Genomic DNA, 17,397 nt, shown 5'->3' on the forward strand with positions numbered 1-17,397 from the left:
AGGGTTAATTTGAAACAAGTTATAATTTAATGGCTAGAAGTGGGACTTCCACAGTATGTTTTAAAAGGCTCTGCGCCAGTCTTTTCCAGCGTTTATCTGAAGTTCAGTCCATCTTTAGTATATATTCTGAAAAAAATACAAACAAATGAAAATCTAAACATATGAGGGACCCACTTTCTGACCGCACCCCCCTTAGATGCCTCCACTTTTCTCTCCATAACCAGCTGTGATTGTATTGACAGAGTTCCTGGAACTTAGTTGCTCTTGTTTTCTCTCCTAGCATCTTTTTTTTTTTTTTTTTTTTCTCCTACGAGCTTTTCTTTCTTTCTTTTTTTTTTATTATTTTTTTGGGGGTACACCAGGTTCAATCATGCGTTTTTATACACATATCCCCGTATTCCCTCCCTTCCTTGACTCCCCCCCTCAAGTCCCCCCCACCCTCCCCACCCCAGTCCTCTAAGGCATCTTCCATCCTCGAGTTGGACTCCCTTTGTTATACAACAACTTCCCACTATCTATTTTACAGTTGGTAGTATATATATGTCTGTGCTACTCTCTCGCTTCGTCTCAGCTTCCCCTTCACCCCCTGCCAAACCTCGAGTTCTCCAGTCCATTCTCTGCACCTGCGTCCTTGTTCTTGTCACTGAGTTCATCAGTACCATTTTTAGATTCCGTATATGTGAGTTAGCATACAATATTTGTCTTTCTCTTTCTGACTTACTTCACTCTGTATGACAGACTGTAGTTCTATCCACCTCATTACATATAGCTCCATCTCATCCCTTTTTATAGCTGAGTAATATTCCATTGTATATATATGCCACATCTTCTTTATCCATTTGTTGATGGGCATTTAGGTTGCTTCCATGTGCTAGCTTGTTGGAGAGGGTATGGAGAAAAGGGAACTCTCCTGCACTGTTGGTGGGAATGTAAGTTGGTACAGCCACTATGGAAAACAATTTGGAGGTTCCTTAAAAAACTACAAATAGAACTACCATATGATCCAGTAATCCCATTACTGGGCATATACCCAAAGAAAACCATAATCCCAAAAGAAACATGTACCATAATGTTTATTGCAGCACTATTTACAATAGCCAGGACATGGAAACAATCTCCTAGCATCTTTGATGATAAAAATATATGGTACCTCCATGTCTTCATGAAAATTGCTAATATCTAGCATACATGTCTGAGTATAATTTATTTTATTTCTTGGGTAATAGCCCTCTAAAATAGTGTGCTAAATTACTTTTACAGTTCTTATTTCTTCCACTGCATTTTCATTGTTAAGCCTTGAGGTATATATCCTGTCTCTGGCCCTATAAATACCAAAGTGAGCATTGAAAAGTCTAGATGCCAGCAATGACCCTCCCTGTTTGCTATTAGCCTCTCTTGTTTCTTATTGTTGTTTCTTCAGCTCTGTAGTCTCTTGCCTTCTCTGGATCCTAATACTTGTGATATTATTTTTCTTTAATAACTCACAGAGATGTAGACTATCTTTTCAAGTTTTATTTTTTATAACTGTTTTTTTAAGTAAGTAATTTAGCTTTGTTGTAAAATTTTGGAAGGCACAGATAATTGCAACAAAGAAAATAAAAAGCACCTGAATCCTGAGAATCACTATTTAAATTTTGATATATATTCCTTGAGAAAAAAATGTAATCCTTTCCATTATTTCAATTATTCTGTCTCTGAAATCTGTCCTTTTCTGCTGATGGTTGTATAGGAACGGAGATTAGTACCCCTTTTCCTCCCAGGATTTGTTGTGTATAAATTGTAGTGTAAGAATGAGGTCTAAGTTCTTTCATTTTTCCAAATAACTCATATTATGTGCCACAGGGCTCATGATATTGCATACTTATTGGCATTAATGCTGTCACAGAAGCACAATGCCTCTTAGTGAAGAGGAGTTTCTGTTGCCAGCCTCAGCCCCATGGGATGAGTCTCTAGCTTTCTTCACCCAAGGAAAGAATTGCGTCTTCTTAGGTCTTCTGCTTGATAAATAAAATACTCAAGTCAAGTAAAGCATCAGTGAAAGTCTGTTTCAGCTAAATGGGAATTGTTCAGATGACTAGCAAACTTCCTCTTTCCTAAGAGAGTGAGATTTAGGTCTGGATCATATGGAGGTAAGTTTAGGATGCCTCAGTAGCCCCTTATAATCTGCTCAGGTATTAGAAATGAACATTGTTTGCCTCTTTAAGCAATCACTAAATACCTGGAATTTCTGAAATTTGATATTCAGGCATTTTAAGAGGTAAAGGAAATCATGGCTCCTGCTTCTAAATTTTGACTTAATTGGAGGAGGAAGAGAGTAAGCAGATGGCTAAAACCTGGTAAGGTTCCTGATTCATTTAATTTTGCTTAAACCACTTAAAATTGAATATAGAAGACCTTTTTTGACTTTATCTGTTACTATCTATATATTCTCATGAAGGCATTAAATTGCCTGAATCTAATCAATACTAGCATAAGTTAGTTATTCTGCTTACACAGATAACATTACTAATTTCACACCACATGACATTTAGTGTATGGCTCTATGTCTAGTTTCATCATCAAATCCTAGATTTGGGATTTTTATAAGTCATCCTTAATTTATCAAAATCTTGTTCAATAGTTTCTAAACTTTAGAATGCATAAAGATCACCTAAGGTGCTTTGGAATAGTTCAGATTCCTGGACTTGGTTCACAGAATATTTTGAATTAATAGATCTAAGTGGGTCTCAGAAAGCTTGACAAGCACTCCTGACAATTCTGGGGGAGGTGTTCCATGGACCATTTTTTGATAATCATTTTTTGTAAAACTTATGTGACTCCTAGCAGGTGATTATGTATCTCTTGCTAGGAGATACACATACATTATGGATTCTGAATCATTGAAAACTACGAGGACATTTCCAAGAAAGAGAAAAAAAAATTTCATCATTTCACAAAGAGGGAGGAGCTATTAAATTAGGTATTTTACTTAAGACCATTATGCATATCAAAGATAATTAGTAATAGATAACTCAGACCCCCTCACTAATCTGAAGCTACTGGGTCACCTTTGTTTTCATTGGTATCTGAGTTTCTATTATTGCTTTGTGCTTGGCAGTCTTCTCAGAAGGTACATTCATCAAGATACAGTGCTTTAAAGATTCAACCAGCTGGAAACAGTCTTTATATTGTGCAGCATTAAATTCAAAATAGATTTCAAAATATAGAGATGTGGAGAATTCACTGGTGGTATTTTTTGGTGTTATTTTGTTTGGGGCTGGAGATCAATTAAAGAATTAATTACCTTGATTTAAAAAAAAAAATAGGTTGGAGAATCTCAGATCCCACCTGCTTCATGGTTTGATTCATTCATGGATAAAACATTCCAAAAGCTTTATATTAAAAAATTAAGTGTCTAAACATGAAGCATTTTATTCCACGATTAAGCATAGGAATGCTAGTTTTATGCATAGTTATTGTATTCAAGTAATGCCGCTGCTTTCTCTGAAATGAATGCCATTTGCTAATACTTGACCTTGTCTTGAGATGGAAACCGGCGTCCATTTGACAGGTAACTAAAGATAGACTCCATCTGTCCTGTATTGCCAGAGCAGAACATCTAACCTACCTGTTAGCGATCCCATCAGGCAATATTCTTCAGACAGAGACAAAAAGGACCCTCCTGCTGGCTGGCTAGTGGGAGTTCTACTAAGCCTCTCTCTGATGAAGGTCTTTCTCTTGCCCATCTTACTGTGTGGCAAGGCTCTTGACAAGACTTCTGACTTCTGTCATAGAACAAAAGTTAAAGATATCTTTGTAGTACTTTGATCTCTTGTGAAATCAGGCAACAGGAGTACCCATGTGATTTGTCTGGAAAATATCCATATTTCTAGTATGGAATGTAGCCTGAAATGTAGCCATTTGTATTTTTATAAATAAAAAATTTAAACATAAGTCAGATTAAAATATTACAAAGGAAGTAAAAGATTTGTCGATCAAGCATGGAGAGATATCAGCTCTATTTTCATAATCCTCATAATTTATGCCCATTAATAATGCAAATATACTAATGATGATGTAAGTCTGCTTGGGTTTTTTTGTTTCTTCTTTGAGGTTATTCATATTAGCTAAATTTCTCTTGTGAAAATTAAAATTTGCTGACTCATATTGGTTTTTCACCATAGTTTGTATTTCAGCTATATAAGATAATAGAAGATTTTCTTATTTTACAGACAGGGAAACCAAGGCAGAGATAGCCCAAATAACTAATTGTATCCCAGAAAGCCCTGATGAGGTATCAGGTATTATCATTCATTTTAGCAATGCTAAGGCATTGGACAGCAAAATATTAGTATGGAGGTATGTGTGGGAGAGCAAGTGATATGGTTCCTAGAAAAGTGTCCTTTCCTTTACCTTTGCTGGGACTCGTCTGCCTGACTTTCGTTGTCCTCCTGTACAAAACAAGAATATATGTTTTTATATACATGTGCTCATCCTGGACTTCAGTTTCATTCATTCATTCATTTGTTCATTCACTAATTCACACAACAAATATTTGGTTGTTAGGTACTCCCAGTCCAGAAGACTGTAGGTGAATAATTTAAAATGAGTATTTTAAGACTTATAATAGAAATACCATCAAAATGCTAAGAGAAAATAGTCAGTTATCCCCAGGTGAGATGGGGACTCTTTCACAGAAGAGTCTATGAGCCTGAACAGGTGTTTCCTTACAGAGGAAGCTGGCATCGTACCTGAGCTCTCACTCTAAATCTCTCCTCAGTGCGAGATGTGCCTGTGAAGAGAAGGTATTCTTGGCGTTCTATTTAAAACGTTTTTTTCTTTGTTGCAAGTAGGGTATCTAACATTTGAAATTAAAATGTGACCCCTTTAAGAAGTTTCCAGCTGAGACAGAGTGAGGGAAAATCTGTGTGGAGGCCTCAGCAGAAGGCTGTGGGTGGCAGTGGTAGCAAGTAAACAACCTTATTTTCATGTTAAACAGTCGTGGAGAGCTGGGGTGGGGGTGGCGGGGCAATGGCTGTCCTGGGACAAATGGTAAAACCTCAAAGTTAGACGACACAGGATTATGAAGATTGGGGGAAGAGGGTTGGAGTGGGTTCAGGCTTCCAGAATTGGGCCAAATAGTGTCAGATAATAAAAGGACAAGGATCTCCTTGTATTTGAATTTCCATTTTTCCTTTGAATCAGATGGGGACTTGCTTCTGTTTAGGCTGACATCCTGTTCTGATATAGCAAAGCAGCCATAACCATAGCTTTTTTGTTTTCTTGCTTTTGTTGTTGTTGTTTTTAATAGTGGGTAAATAGCCACGTCTGAGAATCACTCAAATACCTACTTCACCCCTATCCCAGTCCTGGCCCCTTGGTCTGAAATACCTGGACATCCCCAACTAAAAGAAGACCTCTGCATCTGCAGGGGCCTTCCAGGACTATCCTCTAGTACTGTGGTCAGCGTTTTGTTCTGGTTGTTTGGTATCCATGTCACACTGTCATTAAATATTTTGGTTATCAGTTCAGTGAAACTCATAGTGATAAGGTTAAGGCCATCAGTTTAGTTAATGAAAAACTAACCCTGCCAGCTTCACAGTGAGCTCAGCAGTGTCCTCTAACTGTGTAGGGCAGTCCTTGAATTGGGTCTGATAGAAATGAATTTTTGAAGTAGCAATTAGAATTAAGCAGAGAAAGAAATTCATGCAAAATTTTACGACATTTCTTGGCATTCATTTTTGCTTTAATGTGGTATCTCAATTTCTAGAACCTTTTAAAAAAATGTATAAGCTTTTCTATATGTTTATGTTATTATAATTTTAATAATGTATAGTATTAAGAATAAAAGGCAAATATGGCTTTGCTGATTGGTTGCTTCTGCCTTTCCAACCATCAGAGCCTACGTGAATATCAAACTCTCCAATTATACATCCTTATAATCCTTCCCGCCATTAGAGATGCTTGTCCCAGATTAAAGGCACAGGTTCTAGAGATCTCTTTCATTCTAAAAGGATAAAGCTGACTAATAAGATAATTTCACAGTGTGTTACAAGCCATCGAATTTTTTTATTGGTATCTGATGTTTCTGACCCATTTTAGTTATCTAAGGAAGCAGAATGTGCATTGACTGGCTACTTTGAATATTACCTTCCTGATTGTTTCTGAAGTTTCTTAGTATTGAAGATGGCCATTGTAAGCATATAAGAGAATTAAATATATGCTCAAAGAAATAGATAAAAATATAAACCAGATGACATATACAGTGCTAGAATGAAATCTGGGGTTGTCATTTCTAAACTAATACTGTGCAGCTTTGCTTGTATTTCTTTCTGTCCTATTACAGTATTGCTGTGATAATACCTATTACATCTTCAGTTAACCTTATTAAAATTCTGCAAGAGCAGTAATGACTACAACTATCTACAATTTAGGGGAAGTAGATTTCTGCTGTTGATTACTTTGTTCTTCAAGAAAATCCAATTTTTTATTTAACAGTTAATTTTTGTAGTACTTAAGCTTTTTATTTAACACTTTGGTAACACTTGCTACTTAAAAGTGCTTTATAATGCTTATTTCCTACAGCTCATTTTTCTAAGGTGGATGTAGCCTAATTAGAGCTGTTGAATCTAGCACAAAACTGAGGCCAAGTTTTCTGTTTTAAATCACTGAAGGTTTCTATTACTGATTTTTTATAATAAAAGTTGGGACCATAGCCTAAAAATGAAATCAAATTCAGAGCTTTGAATGTCTGCCTCCCTGGGCACATTTACACTTGCTCTATCTCATTGTGGGATTGAAAGAGAATCTTCCTCTCACTACTGAATCACAGAATTTTCTTCTGCAGGAAGGCTCAGAAGTGTTAAAGTGGTGATTTACCAATGTCGAGTAAATCTTTTCAGGTCTACAACAAAGATTTTTAATTCAATAATGAAGTGCTTTGTGAAATCCTTGAATATCTTGCTTCAGTTACCATGGTGACAGGCTCTGTGTAGGAAACTAGGTATATGTTTTCATGTAAATAACTGTTTTATTCATCTTGTTATCCTCATGTTAAAATATATAGTGAGGACTTAATTATTTTATTAAATAGTGTTAATCATGACCGTCTTTGCTTCCTGTTCCTAAACCTAAATACAAATTTTCTTATATACAAAAAAATTGATGTAATTAACTCACATTTGTGGCTGATCATTTGTTTACTTAATAGGTTCACAATACTTTTACCAAATGTAGTTCTTACCTGTTAAAACTGGAACTACAGTACCAATTTTGTGTTAACATATTGTTAGAAATCACCAATACATTTTCTTCATGAAGTTTAGCATTGTCTATAGCAACTCACAATAAAAAGTGGTCAATTATACATTATTTCTGAAATAAAAATCAAGAAATTGTTGTCATTTTTCAGATGTTAGATCTTCCTCATTTCCCAACAGGAAAACAAATTGTTGACTGCAGTTAAATTGAATTATTTGGATATACTAAGGAAATAACCAATCCAAACTGGTAAAATATTTTGGTCATGGATTATTTTCTACATTTTGAAAATTAGGTTGAGGCTATATCAACAGTCTTTTAGTCCAAACCATTTATCTAGTTTCTGTTTCTTTTTCAGAGTCTTTGATAAGTGCTTGCCCTTCAAAGTGTGAATATTTGTAAGAGACAGAGAACTTAACACATATTTGTATTAGACCATCTTTTACTATTAGATTTTCGTTTATATTGAGCCAAAATATGGTTTCAATCAAATGAAGTAAATAACCCCTTTGTGGTGAGTTGAAAGATTTGAGGACAGATCAAAGAAAAAAACATGACCATGAGGCGGCAAGAACACAGAATGGCTTTATTTGGGTGGATTGGTTGCATGAAAGGGGAAGTCCCACGTGGCAGACATTCCAGAGTCAGCAGGGCAGGGTCCCTTTCAAAAGGGGAAGAAGTCAAGAGAACTCCTGGGAGAGTAGGGAAATCAAGAGAGGCCTTATTGTCCAGCTGATGCTGTGCTGCTCAGTTACAAGATGGGGTCCAAGAGTTCTAAAGGGCAGCAGGGCCTTGGGATCTTTTATAGGGCCTGGGTGTGTCTTAACTATGGCTAGCAGGTGTTGGAATGAAGTTTTGCAGAGTGTGCAAAGCAGGTAGGCTCTAAATGGCTAAAAATATGCTTATTGGAGCAGTATTTAAAGTGATTGGATGTATAACAATTTGAGTTTGGCCCTGCTGGGCTTTGAGCTAATGGTTGAGCCTGCTGTGAAGAATGTAACATAGGAACAATATCCAGGAGCCGTCGTTAGCTCATTTACGTAACACTGTTAGAGATAATTAGAAAATATATTAATATATCTGCACGATATGGATACTAATATCGATAGCTCTGTCTTATTCTAAAGGTGTTTTAGGTAGTGTTCATGCCTTCCTTGAGTCTTTACTTTTCTCTGGCCTAAATATTTCTGGTTTCTCCAAATTTAACTTATTGTCATTATTTTTTTTTCTTTTAAGTTTGTTTATTTTCTTAAAATGTACAATCCAGTGGTTTTTAGTATATTCACAGAGTTGTAAAACCATCACTACTCTCTAATTCTGGAGCATTTTTGTCACTCCAAATGGAAAGGTCATACCCATTAGCTAGCAGTCACACATCATTCCCCCTTCTCCCTACCCTTTGGAATGGCTAATCTACTTTCTGTCTCTATGGATTTGCTTTTTCCGTATATTTCATGTAAATGGAGTCATACAATATGTGGCCTTTTGTGTTTGGCTTCATTGATTTAGAAGCCGTCTATGTTGTAGCAAGTATCGGTATTTCATTACTTTTTATGGATTAATAGTATTCCACTGCATAGATATATCCCATTTTATTTATCCATTCATCAGATGGTGGACATTTGGCTTATTTTTACTTTTGGGTGATTATGAAAAATGCTGCTATGAATATTTGAGTACAAGTTTTTGTGTGAATATATGTTTTCAGTTCTCTTGGGTATATACCTAAGATTGGAATTGCTGAATCATATGCTAATTCTATTTTTAATTCGTTGAGGAACCCCCAAACTTTTCTTTTATGTTCTTTTATTGATGAGTTATTACAGTTCTTATATATACTAGATACAATTCCCTTATCTGATACATGATTTTCAGATATTTTATACCATTCTTTGGATTGTTTTTTGACTTTATTGATGGTATTTTTGGAAGCACAAAATTTTTATTTTTGATGAAGTGTCCAATTTGTTTTTTTCTTTGTTTTTCATCCTTTTAGTGTCATATCTAAAGTTAGATTTCCATATCCAAGGTCATGAAGATTTACCTCTATATTTTCTTTAAGATTTTTATAGTTTTAGCTATTACATTTAGGTCTTTGATTCATTGGGGGTTACTTTTTGTATATGGTGTGAGGTAGGAATATAACTTCATTCTTTTGCATGTAAATATCCAGTTATCACAGCACCATTTATTGAAAAGACCATTCTTTCCCCCAGTGAACTGTACTGGCACCCCAATAAAAAAAATCAGTTGACCATAAATGTAATGCTTTACTTTTTGACTCTTCAGTTCTATTTCACTGATCTGTATGTCTGTCTACATGTCAGTACCACACTATCTTGATTACTTTAGCTTTGTAGTAAGTTTGAAATCAGGTAGTGTGGGTCTTCCAGCTTTGTTCTTCCTTTTTCAAAATTGTTTTGGCTATTCTGAGTCCCTTGCATTTACCTATGGATTTTGGGATCAGCTTGTCTAGGTTGTCTTCTTTTTTCTTTGTCTTGGTCAGTCTAGCTAATGATTTGTCAACTTTATTGATCTTTTCAAAGAACCAACTTTTTAGTTTTGTTGATTTTTAAAATTTAAAACAATTTTGTCTTATTTATTTCCAGTCTGATATTTATTTCATCCCTTCTGTTTTACATTTAATTTCCTCTCCTTTTCTAGTTTCTTAAGTTAGAAGTCTAGGTTAACTTGAAATCTTCATGTTTAACATGGACATTTGCAGCTATAAATTTTCCTTTAACACACTGCTCTAGGTATATCCACTTATTTTGGTGTGCTGTGTTTTCATTTTTATTCATTTCGTAGTATCTGTGATACTTTCTTTGACTCATTGGTTAACTGTGTTGTTTATTTCCACGTATTTGTGAATTTCCAAATTTTCTTATGTCATTGATTATTTCATTCCATTTTGGTCAGAGAACATATTTTGTATAATATAAATCCTTTTAAATTTATTGAAACTTGTTTTTGGTCTAACATATGGTTCCACGTCTACTTGAAAAGAATGTATATTCTGCTATTGTTGGATTGAGTGTTTTCTAGATAGATGTCTGTTAAATCTGGTTGATTTATATGTGGTTCAAGTCCTTTACTTTCCTGTTGATTTTCTACATAGTTGTTCTATTCTTTATTGAAAGTAGGGTATTGAAGTGTCCTGATACTGTTGAATTTTCTATTTCTTCCTTCAATTTTGTCAGTTTTTGTTTCATGTATTTTAGGGCTCTGTTTTTAGGTGCATACACTTTGACAATTGTTGTATCTTCTTGATAGATTGACCTTTTTATCCTTAAAAATTTTGTCCTTCTTTGTCTCTAGTACCAACTTTTGTTTTAAAATTGTATGGTATTTGACATTAATACATCGACACCAGTTCTCTTTTCTTACTGATTTCATGTTATATATTTTTTTCTGTCCTTTTGCTTTCAACCTATTTGGTTTGAATCTAAAGTGTGCTTCTAGTATACCACAGATAGTTGAATCATAGGTTTTTTTGGAGGAAGGTTATCATTCCTTTTTAGGTCGCTTCAATTCGACTATCATCTCTTTAAACTGAGGTTCTAAATATTGAAATTAGTAATCTATCTGTGAATGATTTTTTATTCTATATTACTTTATTGCAGTTAATTCAGTCAAGGATTGTTTTAGTATTTGCGGGGCAGTCATCATAATTTGGCAACTTACATGGCTGATTTTTGTGAATTCAGTCATAGGACCCTATATTTTTATATTAAATTTCATTTTGTTCTAATTAACCTATTGTCCTTTCAGTTTCTGCTTTTATCATCTTGTATATTCAGTGTCATTCCAGTGATGATGATTGTGTTGAGTGCTAACATTTAATAAGTATGACTGGGCATTCTGTTTACCTCATATAAACTCCATGCTGTCACTTGTTAGATGTGTGACCTGAGACAAGTTACTTAACCTCTCTACCTCGGTCCCCTCATCTGTCAAATTGGGATGCTGATAATCAATCAGATCTAGCTCACTGGGTAGCTATGAGGATTAAATGAATTAATATATGTAAACTGCTTTAAAAATAATGACTAGCGTACAATAAATACCATACAAGCGTTTGTAAAATAAAATAAGTCTATGATGTGAGAAGTGTTACTTTATAGATAAGGAAGATAGGATTTCAGAAGACTGAATAATTTGCCCAGTGTTCCAATGCAAGTTTCTGTTGCTATTAAGTAGTTAATCTGGGACTTGAACTAAAGTGTATCTCACTGCACAGTCTGTGTTCTTGACCACTGATTCTTTAATATCATCCACTCAGTGCTTCATTCAAACTATCATTAAACACATTAAAGAAGCGAATGCCAAGAGCAGAGGCCTTGGAATTCACTACTGCAAATTTTCCTGTATTAATCAGAGCCCATTTTTATGATTATTCAGTAATATCTTCAAATCTTTTATCCATTTCTCCATGAGTTTTAGAAACTTCAAATAAAATGGGAAATAACTTTGGTGAATCCATATATATGCCCTGTATGTATATATCCCTATTGGCCGTTGCAGACATCCTCAAAAAGGAAGTGAGGGTACTTTACAATTTTTAAACTTAGTAATGCTCATTATTCCTTGTGAACTCCTCAGTGTTCTTGAATATGTTTCTTTTCTGAACTTTATGTTCTATTGGAAAAATTTTCCTTTTGTTTACAAAAAAAGTCTGTCTTCCTAAAGTCTAGGGTACATGTCAATTTTAGTTGACATTCCCACTCATAGATGTCAAGAATGCTAAAATTACAGAGCTAATTTATATTTCCATCCAGGGTTTTTTGTTGGTCAGATTAGGTTTAGAGTCTCAGGTAAGGCAAATCATACTAAAATTTCTCTGACTTGAAAGAGTGTGTGCAGGACTTTGAATCTTATACTGTAGAGATTATTTAGAGGGGCCTGTTTTGGTGATAAAGTAAAGAAAGTTTATAACCCGTATTTTTACTGTTTATATAAAAATGTATATTCCTAAAGTACTTGGAAACATTTTTTAATGTCAAATATTTACTTAAAATTTGTCCTATTTTCTTTTTATAAATTTATTTATTTATTTATTTTATTGGCTATGTTGGGTCTTTGTTGCTGCACACGGGCTTTCTCTAGTTGTGGCGAGTGGGGGCTATTCTTTCTTGTGGTGCATGGGCTTCTCATTGCGGTGGCCTCTCCTGTTGCAGAGCATGGGCTCCAGGTGCGTGGGCTTCAGTAGTTGCAGCACATGGGCTCAATAGTTGTGGCTCATGGGCTCTAGAGCACGGGCTCAATAGTTGTGGTGCACAGGCTTAGTTGCTCTGCAGCATGTGGTATCTTCCTGAGGCAGGGCTCGAACCCATGTCCCCTGCATTGGCAGGTGGATTCTTACCCACTGCGCCACCTAGGAAGTCCCTGTCCTATTTTTTAAAAAACTTTTCGTGTGGTTCAGTGATGAACTAAGGACATTTATGCATCTTGAATTTTTTTCTAGAATTAGATACATTGTTTAAAAAATCTTGCATGTTTTTCAGCTAAGTGATAGCAATTATACCAATTAAAATGATTTTCTTCGTGAGTGATAAATAATATTTTATTTTTCTCCATAATAAAAGAAAAACTCAGTGCCATTTGAGAATATAACATTTAGTTTTGATTTACATTTAATAGGCAGTATAGTTCCTGGCTTTTGCTTTAGCCCTGTACCCTTTATTCTTTAGCTGATTTGCTAATTACTATTGAAAAACCCTCTAAAATTTCACTGGGGAAATGCAAATGTACATTCAGATTCTAAATATTTGAGAAGCAGCCAAGAACTGAGTGCATCCAAACACATTCTGAGTTTTACATAATTTTTTATATACTTACTTTTAACTTCCAGAAGTTTCCTCCTTCAATATCAGTACTTAGATTCCTTCTCTGTCAGCAAAAACGGAATGGATAAAATGTTACGATTCTTTCAAATAAATCAGAATAATGAAAAATAGAATTTATATGATAGGTGAAAGAAAAGGGAAATAAAAGACTTGGGGGTGGGAGACAGAAGTGTGGCATAACGTTAATTCTATAATTTTTATTGAAATAAAAAACATCTCTTAACAGTACAGAGCCATAAGTATACAGCACAGTGAATCATCACCAAGGGAACACACCTGTGTATGTACCACTCCGGTCAAAAGAAGAAACATCACCGGTACTCCAGAAGGCCTGCTTGTGCCCCTGCCCATCACCTCCTCCCCATTGTGCCCCCAAACTAACAAAGTTCCTGATTTCTAACACTGCATATTACACTTTCCTGTCTTAAACATTATGTAAATAGAATAATGCAGCATATATAGCTTATTTTGTTCAACACCGTTTGAGAGATTGAGAAATTCATCCATGTTGTTGTATATAGCATTGGTTTATTTTCTTTATTGTATAGTATTCTATTATATAAATAATAATATTAGATAAATATGCTGTATTTCTCCATTCTACTTTAGGTGAACATTTGGCTTCTTAACAGTTTGGGGTTATTTCAAACAATGCAGCTATTTTTGCTTGTCTGTTAGAGCGTTTGCATATCTTTCAGTCGCATATATCCTTAGGATTGAAATAGCTAGATACTATTGATAGGATGTATTACATTCAAATTTAGTAGATAATGCCAAATTCATCTACGAAGAGATTGTATTAATTTATGTGTCCGTCAGCGGTATGTGACGGTTCTCTTGTACTGATTCCATATCCTCACTGACACTTAAATTGTCAGTTGCTAAAGTTTTAGTCATTTTGGTAGGTATGTATTGGTTATCTTAAATTTGCTTTTTTCTGATGGTTAATGAAGTTTATATATTTATTAACCATTGTGACACTCTGTTCAAACTTTTGCTTATTTTAAATTGGAGTGTTTATTTTTTTCTTATTGATGTATAAGAGTTCTTTTGTGTCTGGGATCTGAACTTTTTAAATTACTTCTAGTAGTTTTCCCTCTTCTGTCCTTTCTGTCATTTCTCATCACTGCTATCAACTTTGTATCTTACATTCTATTCTCTTAGGCTTCTTTTCGGGATGTCCCTAATAATACATACATACATAATTATATCAGTGATTTAATTAGTAAATATTAATTTACATGAGCCCAGATTCTACCCTTTCCATGGCTTTTGATTCGTTTCTGCATCTTCAGTCTTTCACTTGAGATTATTTTCTTTCTGTCTAATAAACACTCCTTAGTATTTTATGTAGTATTGGTTTGCGGCTGAAAAATTATTTCATATTTTGGTTTTCTGAAAGTATCTTTATTCCACTTTTTAATTTTAAAGGGTATTTTACTTGTATATAAACTCTAGATCAGCAGTTATTTTCTTTTGCACTTTTATTAGCCAAGTCATTGTCACTTTTTAAAATAATATAATAATAAATATATAATTACATATATAATATTGAATGTATTCAGATTATATATAACATATTTTAGTTATATATGAAGCCAGCTTTAAAGATTGTCTTTGCATTTGATCTGTCTAGGTGTTATTTTCCTTGTATTAATCCAACTTAGGGTTTGTAGTGCATCTGGAATGTGAACTTAATATTTTTTGGAAAATTTCCAGCTATCATCCTTTAAAATGGTACTTTTGCTTCTTTGCCAATCTCTGCCAACATTATCAGTCTTCTCTTGTATATTCTTGTACAAATAAGGCATATTATGGGCTGAATGTTTGTGTCCCCTACAAAGTTCGTATGTTGAAGACCTAACTCAATGTGGTATTTGTAGATAGGGCCTTTAGGAGGTAATTAGGTTTAGATGAGGTCATGAGGGTAGTGCCCTATATTAGGATTAGCGTCCTTATAAGAAGAGGAAGAAAGACCAGGGCTCTCCCTCTCTGTCCACTGTATGAGGACATAGTAAGAAGGTGGCCATCTGCAAGCCAGGAGAAGAACTTTCACTTGGAACTGAATCTGTTAGCACCTTGATCTTGGACTCCTCCCCAACTTCCAGACTGTGAGAAATATCTGTGTTTAAGCCATCCAGTCTGTGGTATTTTATTATAAATAAATAGCAGCCCAAGATGACTAAGGTAAAGCATTACCAAAAATGTTTGAGTTTTATAGCTCCTTTATCTGCATGGCATCTTAATTTGTTTCTATTGCCTGCATTTTCTCAGTTTTCAAGGAAATGTCTTATCTTTTGACTATAATTCACATAGTATAAACTCACTCTCCTAAAGTGTACAATTCAGTGGTTTTTATTATGTTCAGAGTTGTGCAGCTGTAACAGTTGTCTACTTTCAGAGCATCTTTGTCACCCCAGAAAGAAACCCTGTATTCCTTTGTACCTCTCCCCAACACTGGCAGCCACTGTCTACTTTCTCTCTATGGATTTGCCCATTTTGAACATTTCATGTAAGTGAATCATACAGTATGTGCTCTCTTGTGACTGGCTTCTTTAATTTAGGATACTTTTCCCAAAATTCATTCATGTTGTAGCATGTGTCAGTACTTCATTCCTTTTTATTGCTGAATAATCTGTCATATGGATAGACCACATTTTATTTATCCATTCATTAGCTAATAGAAATTTGAGTTACGTCCACTTTTTGACTATTATGAATAAAGCTGCTGTGAACTTTTCTATGCACAGTTCTGTGTGGGTCTATGTTTTTAATTCTCTCAGGTTTAAACGTAGGAGTGGAATTGCTGCGTCATATGGGAACTGTGTTTAACCTTTAAAGGAACTGATAAACTGTTTTCCAAGGTACTGTTTACAGTCCCTCCAGCAGTGTATGAGGGCTCCAGTTTCTCTGCATCCTCACCAGCACTTGTTATTGTTTATCTTTTTAATTTTAGCCACCTTAATCAGTGTGAAGTGGTTTCTCATAGTGCTACTTGATTTTTTTTTGAACAGCTTTTATTGATGTGCAGAATACATACAAAGTAGTGCACAAAATGACCATACTTAACAAGCACTCAGGTGGGAAAGGAGAGTATTACCAGCGAGAAAAGTCCATTTTTTGCTCTTTTCCAGTTACCTACCCTATTTCAAAGGTAACAACTGTCCTGATTAAAAGAAACATTAGTTTTTCCTGCTGTTGTTCTTTTATAAAAATGTAAACATATATCATATGAATCTAATGGCCTTACTATACAAATGTAATTGCTTTCTAATCACCACCAGAAAAACCACATAACAGCGTTTGCAAATTTTAAAGAAATCACTGTTAGCAATCAGCCTGCTTGCCTTTCTGTTTTCCTTCTTCCTTTCCTTGTTAATTTTATTCACATATATTATCTTAATATTTTTTTCTGTGTCCTATTATATTCCTTTCTATCTCTTGTCTTGCCTTAGTTGGCATTAACCTATTATTTCTTTTTATTAGTATTCCACTTTTTTCCTTTGTCTATTAGTTATACACTATTTTTCTGTACTTTTAGTAGTTATTCTATGGATTACAACATATATCCTTAGCTTATTACAAACAAGTGTAAGCTATTCCTTTTACTCTTCCCAGACAAAATAGGGTATCAGTGTCTTTTACCTGCATTTACCCATCCCCCTGCCTTTTGCCTTGCATTTTAATTCAGTATATATCTTAAAGCTCACGAGACATTATTATTACTATTACAACCTAATTCCATCTATATTAATTTAGATTTACCCACATATTTACTTTCCATTGCTATTCATTCTGTCCTGCATTTTTGTGCCTCTGTCTGGCATAATTTTCCTTTTGCCTGAAAATTCCATTAACATTTCTTATAAGTCTGGTGGTGATAAGGCATTTTTTTTCATGTTTTGTTTGACTTGAAATACCTTTATTTCACATTTGAAGGGATATTTTCCATTGGGAAACAATTCTAGGGTTTTTCTCTTCTTTTAGCACTTTCATGATGTTCCATTATTTTCTGGTTTCTGTTATTTCTGTTTTGAAGACAGTTGTCAAACTTGTTGCTACTCATTTGTAAGCATGATCTTTTTTCCCTCTGGCTATTTTAAGATTTTTTTGTGTGTTTGGTTTTCCAGTTAGACTGTGATCTCTTTATCCACTTTGGGGTGTATAGCACTTCTTGAATTGGTAGCTAGGTATATTTTATCTAGTATTGCTTCTGTCTTCTCCCTTTATGTGACTTCAAATACATGTATATTAGATCTCTGTTCTATGATTCGTATGTCCTTTGTGTTCTTTTGTATATTTCTATTCAATT

The 17,397-nt window shown here is 34.6% G+C and overlaps 1 protein-coding gene across 1 annotated transcript in view; it reads left to right on the top strand.

The window, feature by feature from the left end:
- The window catches only part of GPR158 (G protein-coupled receptor 158), a 315,313-nt gene that overhangs the window by 117,052 nt on the left and 180,864 nt on the right, over positions 1-17,397 (top strand). The gene's annotated exons all lie outside the window — the stretch shown is intronic.

Source organism: Hippopotamus amphibius, chromosome 4 (assembly GCF_030028045.1).
Source record: "Hippopotamus amphibius kiboko isolate mHipAmp2 chromosome 4, mHipAmp2.hap2, whole genome shotgun sequence".
NCBI lineage: Eukaryota > Metazoa > Chordata > Mammalia > Artiodactyla > Hippopotamidae > Hippopotamus > Hippopotamus amphibius.